The 12197-nt window shown below is 44.5% G+C and overlaps 1 protein-coding gene across 3 annotated transcripts in view; it reads right to left on the bottom strand.

The window, feature by feature from the left end:
• ST7L (suppression of tumorigenicity 7 like) overlaps positions 1-12197 on the bottom strand; it is a 229180-nt gene that overhangs the window by 124176 nt on the left and 92807 nt on the right. The window lies entirely within an intron of this gene.

Genomic DNA, 12197 nt, shown 5'->3' with positions numbered 1-12197 from the left:
GGTTTGGGAAACACTAGGTAATAGATAGACAATTCATGGAGGGTGGGAGAGGCTAGACAAGCCTGATCTCAAGTGCCCACAGAGGCACCAGTGTACCTAGGTAGGCAGGGATCTCTGGCGTTGATAATTTTTTAGGAGAGGATCCTAGACTTTAAAGCTGGGAGCAGGATTCAATGGCTATCTGCAGAAGAGGAGCTGGAAAAAAAAAAAAGGAAAAAAAAAAAAAAGAAGAAGAAGAGGAGCTGGGACTTGGGGCTGAAGTGGTAGACAGGTTCAAAGGCAACAGCCTTCTTCCATTTACTCTGCAAGTCCTTGTGATTATTATTGTTTGCCCCCTGACTGGCTTACATAGGGATGGGTTCCTCCTGTGCTATGACCTGTTGTCTAAATAAGTTTGCAGGAGTGGAGTCTCTAGAGATAGCAATTTAGTAAGCTGGAGGGTAGGACGTGATGTGTTTGGACAGTGGTTATCTCTTGCAGGGTGGTATAGAAAACGGTAGTTATGACAGAACTGGGTTAAAATCACAGCTGTGCCACACAGTTTTTGATATTTTAAGCAAGATACTTAAATTCTCCAAGCCTCTGTTTTTCCATCTGTAAAATGAGGGTGGATACCTATCTCAGATACTGAGTTTTCATTTTGCCCCACTTTTCAGCCAACAGATACTCTTCCTGAAAGCCCCTGACTGGTCCAGCCCATCACGACTTCTCAAGGAACTGTCTAATTAGCATTGATAGCTCACTGAGATTAAGGAGCCTGCCCAAGGGAATCCTCTCCCAAGATCCTCTCCAACATTGCTTGGGGTCTGTGGAGTAGCGTCACTGCACAGGCAGCAGGAGGCTGGGGGAGTCAGCTCTGGGCCATGGGGGCAGATTTATTTAGATGATAGGACTAATATTTGTATAACCTGCTGAGACCTGTGTGGGAGAGTTTAGGGTGGTTTTTCTTCTGGTGAGGGGATTTGCTCTGGTTTCACATCCATTAACACAAAACATGAGCTAGTCAGAGCCCTTGTGGTCTGCGGTGAGGGTATGCCTGTGGAGAAATGGGACTGAGTGAGTCAGGCCAAGGGAATGTCTTCCTTGCAGAGTAGAGTCAACTGGATAACTGATGAGCCAATGGTGAGATTAGGGAGGGGGAAACGGGAGGGAAACTGAAGAGCTTGGACATGTTGGGCCAGGATGAAAAAGAGAAAAGTGGGGTAGGGGGAGTAAGAGCATCATGGTCAGTCTGAACTTAAGAACAGGGATGAGTGAATTTACAGAAGGGTGCTGCCCTGTAGGCCTGGCTGTGGGGAAGAGCCTCAGACCCCAGCCAGCCCCTGCTCTCACAGGAACATCTAGGCTGCCATGTAAATGATGGCACAAGGCACCCACGGGAAGTCAACCCAAGTTAAATCTACCTGTGCCTTAGTATCTCTTCTTTGTTGGCTCTCACCCTGTAGAAGGAAATGGGTAGGCCTCTTATGGCATCTCGGACTGCTCTCTCTGTTTTCCAGGGCTACAGTTACTCTAGCTCATAAACAGGCAAGTTGTGTAATTTCCCATGAATGGTTAGGAGCAGCCGTGTGTAAGACTGTCCAGAGAAAGAGAAGTTTGAAAAGTGAGGTGAAGAAGTGAGAGAAGAGGTGTCTGTCTGAGCCTAGTCTACTCCAGAGGCTGGGAGACCCCAAGAAGGAATGATGGCCAAGCAATTAATTTGTCCTCTTAGTGCTTAGCTTGCCTCTGCATTCCAATTGGCTTTAGACAACTGGCGTCCTTTCTTTCCTACAGAGACTGATTTATTTGGAACAAGTGGCAAGATGAGAACTTTATTTGGTGCAGTCAGGACTGCGTTAGTTCTGCTGCTACTCCTTCACGCTGCCTCTACTGGCCCCCTGTGCCAGCCCTCCCGTGTTTGACGGAGGCTGTTCCTCAGATCAGGAGTGTCTCAGCCTCTCTTCCACTTCTTTCTGTTGATCTTCATTTCTTTTAACTTTTCATAAGTATGTAGGTATAATGCATTGCAGTAAGTGTTATTTGGATGCAAAGTTAAATTAAAAGATACTATCTCTGTCCTTTAAGGACCTGAGAATCTTTGAGAGAAGGCACATGACCCAAGTGCCTCAGCTGCTCAGCCTGTAGCCAGTTTCTGTTATGTAAAAGAATGCCAGCCTTAACCTAGCCCTGCAGGGAAGAGCCAGCTTTTCTTATTACTAGCCCTGAATAATGGCACTAAGCCACACTCTTTCTCATAGTGATGCTGGAAAAATGAAATCAGGGACTTCAGATTAATTAGAGGAATCTGCCATTGCCCGGCCCCAAGGGTCTGTCTGCAAAGCGTGCAAGTCTAACTGACTACACACAGCCTCGTTTCTATCCTCCCCATTGCAGAGTAATTTCTTCCCCTTTCTCTCACTTCCCTTATCAAGAACACCCACCACTAAGTCCTTCTGCCAAATTCTCAGACCCACTCAGGACATAAGTTTCTACATGGTTTAACAGAAGAGAGATAATCAAGATTTTTTTTTTCTTCAGCCTTTCTGAAGTTATTATTTAAATGCTCTAGTGGTCAGAGGGCAGAAGCCCAAGTTAGCTGAGGAAAAGGGAGGACGCCAGGGAGCGTATGTTTCTCATCCCTGGGAGGTATTCAGCCTAGCTCCTGTAGCCAAATTACAGCACCAGAGAACAATGCGATGCATTCCTGGGCAGGTCGGTGGGACCCTGGGCGCCTGGGCCTTGTGGAGAGAGGTGCCAGACACAGAGCTCTCCGTAAGCAATCCTGCAGAGCCGCCCCCTGGGTGCAGAAATGAAATACGGGAGAGCTTCACATTACACAGAGACCTGTAGCTCACACCTGGTTATTGATGGCCTTGGTGGAGGCCTCTGCCCCCACCCTCCCCTTGGAAACTGCCTGCTACTACGGGGGTTGGGCATCTCTGAGCAACGTTGGAAAGCAAGACAGAGGTGCTTCCTTTTCACTCTGCCCTCCCTGTCAGCCCAGGCACAGCCATGAGGATATATGCATGAGGTACACGTATGATGTCCACACATGGAACCACCCTCAGCTGCAGGGGACTGGTAGGTATACTCTCCCCAACAATAAAAAAGCCACTAGATTTCAATCGATATTTCAAAAGTCATACCAACAGGATCTTGCTATAACCAAGGGACATTACAAAGTCACATCTCATGCAGGCAGCTGGAGGTGGCAGGGGAAGGATGGACAGAGGACATGGAGAGAAGAGATTTGTGGTGGAGAAGGATCACCTAAGCAGAGTGGCTGAGACTGTACAACCTGTCAAGGCTGCTTCATGCTGGAGACAGATGCACACCCCGTGTACTGTAAATGACAGGACCATCTCATGACTGCATGAGGGATGACTGCCGAGCCTACTGCTTGTGACCTGTAACTGTTGTTGGGCTCTGACTCATTGGGATAGCTGTGGACTTCAGGCATAATCTCCATAAACGAGAGGCAATGGAAAAGACCAGCCAGCTGCTTTGCTAGGGTATATATGTCGGAGTTAATGTGTGGAACTAAGCTTTCCCAGGAGCTGGTATTCTCCTTGGGTGCTCAGCAGGTTTCCAGCAATAGCCAGTGGGGTGTCAGTAATACTCAGATGCCTGTCCCTGATCCCAAAGTTAAAAGGGAAAGGAGAGAGAGAGAGTTCAGAAGTTCATTTCCCCACTTCCCAGTCATGGCTTAAATTATCTCTGAGCATCTTTGTGGCTATTGTTCATTTACTTAAGATGTTTTCAGTCATTCTGGATCTGAGAATGCAAGATAAGCATTCTCCCCTGGGCCCTCCAACTCAGAGCTATCGTGGCTTTAAAATTGCCTTTTCTCACTTCCATTCTGCCCACAAATCCATGGATGGAGCACTGGGACACGGGAGTTCTTTCTCCTTGGCCAAAGGAGGCAAAAATCTGATGACTCAGCTTCACACCACTGAGCCCTAGAAGCAGTCCTGAGCAAAGCGAAAAGCTAGGCTGAGTGAAGAAAGAGGAAAAACAAGCTCCATCCCAGTTGTCCTATCTGACAGCTTTCAAGGTGGGGCTTCCCTCAAGGATAACAATAATGTTCATAAAGAGCTTTTTTTTTTTTAATTTACAAAACACTTATGCTTATATGTGATCCTCACAACAACCCTGTGAGCTAGGGGTTACCCTCATTTTACAGATGCTGTTTAAAGAGGTTCAGTGGTCTGTCCAAAGTCACATGGACAGTGGGTGGCCCAGTCTAACTCAAACCTAGGTCTCGGACTTCACATCTCCTGTCTCCTCCTCAAAGCCTAAGGGTGCCCAGGGTTGGGGGTGCCACAGTCTTAGCGCCTCCAGAATACAAATGTTATGTAATATTCGAGCCCTGTAGGAGTCCTAGCACCACCAGGAGGGAACATCTAAGCTGTTTACAAAGGAAGAGTCTAGGTCTTCCTGGACCTCATCAATAAATTCCCTTTTTGTCATTTCTGGCACAATCACCACTACGCCAAGAGATCACTACAGAAGGTGATCTACATTTCAACAACTCTGGCTCCAACAGAAATCTTTCTGCTTCCCCTCCCCAGCACCTGGCCTTCAGACTAACATTCAAATTTTGTTTTAACTTTATCTAGTTCTTTTAAAGTGATGCTAAATGTGTAGACAGAATAGTAGTAATAAGAGGACGTGAAAGGAAATTATTAAGGCATTGGGCTTTTAAGGTATATTTTAGAATTTCCTCTGAGACTTCATTCTTTTAAAAAACTGATGTCAACCCAAGGCTTGAGAATGTAAGAACAGAGAAAAGAGTGCTAAGAAATTGTCCTTTTCCAAGCAAGGCATCTACTCTTGGCCTGATCATGTGGCCACTGGCTGAGACCAGTAATTCATCTACACCAAGGCAAAGGGTATCTACCTTGTAGGGAAACTCAGTGAGATGAGGCAAACAACAGATTTTCACTTGATCAAAAACTTGTGCTGCTCTTAACCCCTCCTCCCACCCTCATTCAAAATCCGGACCTCTATTTAGGTGCAAGACAGTGAGAAAAAGCAGCTCCAAAAGCTGATGTGTGCAAGGGGAACCCTTCCCTGTTCAATCCTGGAATGTGTTTTGTTAGAGACAGCATAAGCTCTTGCATACCCTACCTATCCCACTCCTGCACCCCAACTGTGAAGGCAGAAGGGAAAACTGCAGGAACAGAATGTACATCAATCACAGACCTGGGATGTTACAGCGCCCTGACTGGGGCCCCAACTTGAGTGAGGGGAAGAACACCTCATGAAAACAGTGTACCTACAGTCAAGGTTTCTCCCAGAGCAAACCTTACTTTTTGGTCCATCGATCTTGGCTCTCACTGCTCTCCCTGCTTCCCACCCCCACTGCCTCCGCATGTGGGCTCAGAAGTCATCATCTAAAGAATTCCATTGCTCACCTCCTGCATAGCAGCACAGCCCCATGAGGCCGCACACCAGATGGAGGGGATAAAAGTACGAGGTCATGGCTTCTAGCAAGAGGCTTTTTCTTAAACTAACCCTGACTTCTGGAAAAGAGGCAGAGCAAGAGAGTGTCGGGTGAGCTGCTGACGACAGCAGCTTCATAGGTCTCGTGCAAAAAGGAAGGAAAAGCCAACTTGGTTTTCAGTGGAAATTTCCCTACACCCATCTTCAGGTCTACTGGACACGTCTGCTTCTCAGAAGTGTCTGAGTAGAGTGCAGAGACTGTCAAAGCAAAGGGTTAAGTCCTTCTCAGTTGTAGGGACCTGGCCAGCAGGCTGCCACACACATGCTGAGGTGGAGGCCAAGCCCTGAACACATGCCCCGTTTCCTTAGGAATGCAACTATGAAGTAAAGGGAAAGGCAATGGAAGGTGGATTAGAACTCTGGGGAAACTGAAAAGGTCATCAGTAGGCCTTTCAATTGTTTGTGTCTAATAAATAAAGACAAGAGGATGGAAGAGCATCATTCCTAGAGTCATTGATGTGTGTTGGGTGACAATTTATAGAAACAACAACTACAATGAAACTAAACAGTTTGGGAAACAGAAGTCTCAGAGTGACTTCTCAGAATGAGATGACAGATGGTCTTCTCTAGGAGGTGACTTGTGAGCTGCACTCTGAAAAGATAAGGCGTGAACTTGTTGAGGGCAGTCAGGGGAAAGCATTCTAAACAGAGGAAACTGGTATGTGCTGAATCTTAGAAATAAGAATGTACAAGCAATAAATATATAAAGAAATTCAAGTAAGTACACATTATATACACTGGGGAATAGAAAGAAGTTAGAATTCTGAGATCATGGCTTAAATAGTGGGAGGTAACTGTACAGAGAGTGTCAAGTGGTTCAGAGTCCCTTTAGAACCACACAGCATCCTGATTGATGTCAGTAAACACAAGGGCACTTAGGAGAAAGCACAAGGATGAGTCCATTTGTTACAGATACAGGGAGTGAAAGATCAATACTGCACAGCCCAGCAAAATGCTATGTGTCATTAAGTACAACTCTTTATTTCATATTTTGGGCTAAATAAGAGATATCAAATATCCTATCCAGACTGTGACACATTAATTTAGGCCTACAGGCCCAGAGCTGGCATTAATGGAGTCAAGCTTTGAGAAATTACAATGTAGGGCTGGCGCTATGGCATAGCGGATAAAGCCACTGCTTGCAGTGCCAGCATCCCATATGGGCACCAGTTTGAGTACTGGCTGCTCCATTTCTGATTAGCTCTCTGCTATGGCATGGGAAAGCAGAAGATGGCCCAAATACTTGGGCCCCTGCACTCGTGTGGGAGACCCAGAAGAGGGTCCCTGCTCCTGGCTTCAGATCAGTCCAGCTCTGGCTGTTGCAGCCATTTGGGGAGTGAACCAGTGGATGAAAGACCTTTCTCTCTGTCTGTCCCTCTCTCGGTAACTCTACCTCTCAAATAAATAAAATCTTAAAAAAAAAAAAAATTACAATGTTTTGGACCAGTGCTCCACTTCTGATCAAGCTCCCTGTTAATGCACCCGGGAAAGCAGCAGAAGTGCTTGGGCCCCTGCACCCATGCGGGAGACCCAGAAGAAGCTCCTGGCTCCTGGCTTCAGCCTGTTCCAGCCCTGGCCATTGGTGCCATTTGGGGAGTGAACCAGAGAATGGAAGATCTCTGTCTCTCCCTCTCTCTGTGTAACTCTTTCAAATAAATAAATATTTCAAAACCAAAAAAAATCTACAACATAAAAAGGAATAATCTAAAATAGAAAATGCATGTTTCTTTCCCTCACTCCCAATCTTAAAACTTGCCTGATTACTTATATCCCATTTGGTATATTGTACTTTAGTGGCTAGCAGACTTACCGTCTCTAGGGCCATGGTAAATAGGAGGACTGCAAAAGAGCTTTTAGAGCTTCAGTGCCAGTCACTAACACACAAGGAGATAATTTTAATGTGCCACAGGGTGCTGGAGCGGCAGTCAAAGACAGGAGGCAACTCCTGATTTCATGATCACCAGTAAGGTCTTTGGTTTTTTGCATTTGCTGAAGGTAAAAACAGCTACGTACCTGGCTTTTATCATATGCCTTAACTGAACTTCCCTAACTTCTAAGAACAGAAACCACAAGAGCAACCCTGTTTCCCACAGCAGTTTCTTGGTGCCACTTTCAGAAACAAAATACACACGGGATTGTGGTCTGACCCAGGATGGTGCTGAGCGTGGATGTTCAGTGCACACCGAAGAAGCCATTAGGTGAGCAGCGTCCCAGCTTTCTGCTTTACTCGGCTGGCACAATTTGATGTTAGAAGGTAAGGAGCCACTTAACAGTGATGGCATTTGTTGGTATCATCTTAGTTTCTCTCCCCTGACTAGGCAGCTTATAGAAGGTGATTTCAGAGACCCTTCACAAAAGAAAAGCTCAAGGGCTTTACATTCATCTGTGACACCACTACGTAGTCATTAAGAAGCATGTTTCAGGTTGCACTATAATTTCCCTATGTAACATAAACCCATGGAATCTGACATAAGCTGATTGCTCATGCTGGTTATTTTATTTACATTTCTGAATGGAAGGGATTTCAATACTCATAAAATATCTAACTGACTTATTATTTTTCATCTGTTCTCCCAAAGCAGCTATTATAAAAGAGGCATAGAGACAGAAATCTCAACTTGTATGGTTAAACAACCAAGGAAAAGTTATTGCTCAAAAAAGCAATTTAAAAAAATTCAATATGGAACTTGAGGCTAAATCAGAGATATGGTTACTCTCAATGCCATCCAAAAGATAAAACTGGAAAAAAAAGTTAACTGCGTTTGTTATCTTGGTCCAAGTCCTATGGGAGTAGGTAGTAGTTTCCCAGGAATGGAAGGGACTGGAGTTTACTTAAGTCTTTCTGGAGAGCTAACGTTAGCACAGACACTAGTATAAACAAGAAAGCAGGTGAATGGATGTTAATGGGGTTCTCACCAACGTGTTACAGACTGGACTTCTAAACTGGAAGACACTATCATGCACCCAGCTTACTATCTGGAGATGCACATTCTGTTAATCTACCCAAACAATAATAATTTCTGCCTATTCCAGTAGGTGTGGCAAACTCAGATGGGTTGCTGTATAGCAGTTGCCAGTAAATTCCAGAGCCTGTTCATCAGTCTTCTGCCTCCAAGTCATTGTTCAAACCCTCTCACATCCTTTATTCCATTGCAATACCAAGTTAAATTGGCATTTTATTTTAACAGCTTGAAGTTTCTTTCAAAGGGCTGACTGTGTTCTTGGCTCATGACCTTCTCTCTCTCTCTCTCTCTCTCTCTCTCTCTCTCCCTCTCCCTCTCCCTGAGAGACAGAGAGAAAGGTCTTCCATTTGCTGGTTCACTCCCCAAACAGAGGGGGACTGATCCGAAGCCAGGAGCCAAGAGTTTCTTCTGGGTCTCCTAACGTAGGTACAGGGATCCAAGCACTTGGGCCCTCTTCCGCTGCATTCCAAAGCCATAAGCAGAGAGCTAGATCGGAAGTGGAGCAGCTGGGACACGAACGGCGCCCTATGGGATGTTGGTGCCGCAGACAGAGGCTTAGCCTACTACACCACATGCCAGCCCATGGCATATTTTTCAATACTTTGGTACAACCCAAGGCCTACTCTTCTAGTCCATGTACTTTTGTTATTTTACCATATTTACTGATAACATACCTAATTTCCTTAAGGATAAGTCCTGTCTTTTAAAATATGTATTCCAAAGTCATATTCCCCATGATCCAGTTAATGCATATTACTCAACGATAAAGATAGGAAACATTTTTTAGTTACTTAGAAATCAATCTTGGTGATTCCCCATGAAGGGGTAGGACTGTTAAGCATGAAAAATTGATTAGCAAATTTCAGCTTGGAAGAGAGGGCAAAGGAACCTAATTTTAATGCCTTATATTAATATCCATTCATTTAGTTTTTAAAATTAGCATAATATGTATCCATTTCAGAATCAGAATCAGTTGCAGGATGCAGCTTTGTCATTAAGAAGTGGATTCTGGGACATTCTTTCCTGTTCTCTCTCATGTATCCACAGAGTCAAATTAATTCTGGTCCTGACTCTTACTATTCCATCTGCTTCACAATGAAATTATACTATTTCATTTTCAAAACCAGAATGGCCCTTAGTCCTTATTAATCTATCATTAAGAATGAGAGGATATAAAAGAAAAAGATGGAATGTATGATTATAGAGGCATTTGTCTTAGGGGAGTTACTGTGAATCTGAGATGAGATACTTCTTACCTTACAAATTTATGAACTTTAGCAGGGAGACATAAAGATGAAAATCCCTCCCTGTTATGTATTTGGAAAAAAAGTACTTCTTTTTTTTTAAAGATTTATTTATTTCAAAAGCAGAATTATACAGAGAGAGAAGGAGAGGCAGAGAGAGAGAGAGAGAGACAGGTCTTCCATCCACTGGTTCACTCCCCAAATGGCCCCAATGATCAAGACTGGGCCAGGCTGAATCCAGGAGCCAGGAGCTTCTTCTGGTCTCCCACTTGGGTGCTGAGACCCAAGCACATGGGCCACCTTCCCCTGCTTTCCCAGGCACATTAGCAGGGAGCTGGATCAGAAGTGGATCAGCTGGGACTTGAACTGGCGCCTATATGAGATGCCGGCACTGTAGATCATGGCTTTAACCCACTATTGCCACAAGATACTTTTTTTTTTTAAAGATTTGTCTTATTTATTTGAAAGACAGAGTTACAGAGAGAGATAGAGACAGAGAGAGAGAAAGAGGTCTTCCAACCGCTGGTTCACTCCCCAGATGGCCGCAACAGCCGGAGCTGCGCCAATCCAAAGCCAGGAGCCAGGAGCCAGGAGCTTCTTCCAGGTCTCCCATGTGGGTGCAGAGGCTCAAGGACTTGGGCCATCTTCCACTGCTCTCCCAGGCCACAGCAGAGAGCTGGATGGGAACAGGAGCATCTGGGACTAGAACCAGTGCCCATACGGGATGCTGGTGTTTCAGGCCAGGGCATTAACCCACTGCGCCAAAGCGCCGGCCCTGAGATACTTCTTCTATATCTTCTTGTTTGAAGAATCCTAATCAAATAAATTCTTCTAAAGGAAGGACCCTCTGTGAGTCTATACTAACTTTTTGGTGAACTATATTTTACAGAAAGCTACAAAAATATGAACTTTAGCAGCTAGGTATAAAGAGGAAAATCCCCTCCATGTTATATATTTGAAAAAAAGAGATACTTATCTCTCACTTCCAGTTAAATGAATACACAATGATGAACTAAACTTAGTAGTAGCCTCTACCTTATGTTAATACATCTTTATGCCTTTCTCACATGCCTAACTGTTAAGACTGTGAGCTTGGGGCCAGGCCGGTAGCACAGTGGGTAAAGCCAACGCCTGCAGTGCCAGCATCCCATATGGGTGCCGGTTCGAGTCCTGGCTGCTCCACTTCCAATCCAGCTCTCTGCTATGGCCTGGGAGAGCAGTAGAAGATGGCCCAAGTCCTTGGGCCCCTGCACCCATGCAGGAGACCCTGAAGAAGCTCCTGGCTCCTGGCTTCGGATTGGCACAGCTCCGCCCATTGCGGCCATCTAGGGAGTGAACCAGCGGATGGAAGACTCTCTCTCTCTCTCTGTCTGTCTCTGTCTCTCCTTCCCTCTCTGTGTAACTCTTTCAAGTAAATAAATAAATCTTAAAAAAAAAAAAAAAAGACTATGAGCTACCAGGAACAGAAACTGAACAGAAACTTTATACTTCATAAAGGTGCCTGATAAATATCTGCTCATTAATGAAAGAATGAACAAAGAAATCCATTAGTAGTATCTTAATGCAATGAATTTGAAACAGACCTATCTGTTATAGAACACTCATCATATAGCATATTATAGAATAATAGTTACCATAATTTTAAATGCTGAGGCTCTTTAAAAAATCTAAACTTGGAAAACAAATGAAGATAAGCCCTACTGAAGTCATTCCATTCAGGCAGCCAATACAGAAAGAGGATTCTTTTTAGGGTACCCAGGAACCCCTGAACTGCATATTACAGTGAAGTTTTTGTTTTGTTTTTAAGGGTATATTACAACAACATATACCAAGAGCAAATTAGTAAGAAAAGTCATCAAAGCCATGGCTTACCTGAATTAGAATCTCTCAGCTCCCAATAAGGGCAACCCCCCAAAGGAATTGGAGTCAAGTAAATAATAATAATTAAAAAAAATCCAGCTGAATTTTATCAGAAGGTAAAGTTTCAACTCTGAGAACCCCAGCAACCAAGGATGAATTATGAATAAGATTAGTAAAGTGCCTTCATCCACACCCCAGCCAGAGAACATTTTTCTATCTTACTGTGACTGAAGGAAAAACAGCAATGTCTTTGCCTGCCAAGAACAGCTGTGGCTGTACTCTAGATAAGAATCTAACAACATTCAGGGATTAAAATTTAATTGTAAAGCTGCTGCTACCTGAGAATAAAGGTTTTAACTCCGGCTTCTGAAGGAAACTGGGACTCCAGCATATTGAATAATCAGGAGAGCTGGCATCTTCCTAACGAAGAGTGTGAGAACGTGCCCACTTCTTAAATGCTCCCTCAAGCTGCTGCTTTCTCTGTGTGTCATATTGGGGATAGGCAACAAGGGTGTTGTTCCCTGGGAATAAAGCCCTTTTCCACACCTTGAACAGTACTTACATGTGTTACTTCCAGAATGCCTGACATCACAAGATGAGGTCAAAAGGGACTATGAGATCTGAATTCCCTGAATATCAGTTCTCT

The sequence above is a fragment of the Oryctolagus cuniculus genome, chromosome 7 (assembly GCF_964237555.1).
Source record: "Oryctolagus cuniculus chromosome 7, mOryCun1.1, whole genome shotgun sequence".
NCBI lineage: Eukaryota > Metazoa > Chordata > Mammalia > Lagomorpha > Leporidae > Oryctolagus > Oryctolagus cuniculus.
This window is presented reverse-complemented; position numbering and strand designations above follow the sequence as displayed.